The sequence below is a fragment of the Etheostoma spectabile genome, chromosome 13 (genome assembly GCF_008692095.1).
Source record: "Etheostoma spectabile isolate EspeVRDwgs_2016 chromosome 13, UIUC_Espe_1.0, whole genome shotgun sequence".
Classification (NCBI taxonomy): domain Eukaryota; kingdom Metazoa; phylum Chordata; class Actinopteri; order Perciformes; family Percidae; genus Etheostoma; species Etheostoma spectabile.
This window is the reverse complement of record NC_045745.1, coordinates 3,933,721-3,935,181: the sequence shown is the minus strand read 5'-3', so window position 1 is coordinate 3,935,181 and position 1,461 is coordinate 3,933,721. Positions and strand designations below refer to the sequence as shown.

The 1,461-nt window shown below is 38.1% G+C and overlaps 2 protein-coding genes across 4 annotated transcripts in view; one reads left to right on the top strand and one right to left on the bottom strand.

The window, feature by feature from the left end:
- Positions 1–101, bottom strand: part of spata22 (spermatogenesis associated 22) — a 4,240-nt gene extending 4,139 nt beyond the window's left edge. For all 3 annotated transcript variants that reach the window (XM_032532968.1, XM_032532970.1, XM_032532969.1), the window contains exon 1: positions 1–101. This exon is cut by the window's left edge. The gene's annotated coding sequence lies outside the window, so the exon portion shown is untranslated.
- lhfpl7 (LHFPL tetraspan subfamily member 7) overlaps positions 1–1,461 on the top strand; it is a 134,063-nt gene that overhangs the window by 128,572 nt on the left and 4,030 nt on the right. The window lies entirely within an intron of this gene.

Here is a 1,461-nt window from a genome sequence, read left to right as displayed (position 1 = left end):
CCCAAATTATTTTCTATGAACATTAATTAATAACTAACTTCTTTTTCTCGGATAACAAAAGTTAAACCAAAATTAGCTACGACGAAGGTTCCTTTACAGGTCAACACCTTGGAAAGCGACACGCGCCAAACACTGGTGACGGATGTTGCCTTCACGATCCCCTAGCAAGCTCGGAAGTCCAAACACTAAGACAATTCAAAAACGCTTTTTTGAAAAGAATGACAGTATTTTTGAGATTTACAGTGCTTGTTTGTGGTGCCTTTTAAAATAAGGAAACCTGTTAGTCAGTGTGGATATTAGGCACATGTCACTGTTACTGTATGCCTCATATTGAAGCCTATACATAGTCGTTTAATGGAGAGAGCGTTGTAGCCGATTCTGTGGTCTGTCTCGGGACTATCAAGGACTACAGGTTACCGCCACTAGGGGCGCTAGAGACACGGGTCTCGACCAGCTCCTTGGCAGTCTGCCTTGTGGTCCGTGAAGCGGCTTTAGTATTTTCTCCCCTTTCCTGTCGTTTTGGCAGCACTGTTAGCTGGATAAACGTCAAATAAATGTCAGATAATGTCAGATATCATCAGTTGACATCATGGTGAGATTTGAGGCTTTTTCCAGATTTCATGCAGAGAAAATCCTTGGAACGATGTTCTAGTGATCAGGGGCTGGATAAATCAAGATGATGTAGTTACTTTTGTTACTGTTCTGTAGGCTACGTAAGTTTAATTTTTAATTCAACTTTTACATTTTTGTATTTCATTTAATGTTGCTTTGACACTCAACTCTAAATTTTTTACTCCACTACATTTGACATTAGTTTCTAGGTCAAGATTTGATACAAGGGGTCATGTGAAAAGCTAATAAAATGCAACACATTGGTAAAGTATAAATAACTGAATAATGACTATAACTAAATCATGATTTCTATCAATGTTAAATGTCCAAATAAATCTGTATTAAAAAAAAATTAAGTTGCTAAAGCCATATTTTTACTCTTTTCCAGGCTAAAGGCCTTAAAGGCTAAACTGTCCAATAAAGCGATAATGGAAATCTTTTTCAGGCTGTTAATTAAAGCCATATTTTAACTCTTTCCGGCTACGCTAAAAAGGAATCTTCCTGTTAAGCCAGGTTCATTCCACCTCAGACTGAGATAAGAGATATTCAGTGTGTCACTCGGGTAATATAGGACCATTCGGATGTTTTATGATCAACTTTGAAAAATTAACAATTACAAACAATACAGAAAAATAAAATAGAACTTGGAGAGAAAAGATGGGAGGGAGGGAGATAAAATCACACACCCTAATAGACATACACACCAACATATACAAGACAAGGAACCAAACATGGCTACAGTCTAGACTTCACAGCCTCAATATCGCACACCCAAGTGTCCAGAGTTTTTCCCAGTGCTCCATATACACCACATCCAGGTACGCACTCGTCCATGCATGGATTGACAGG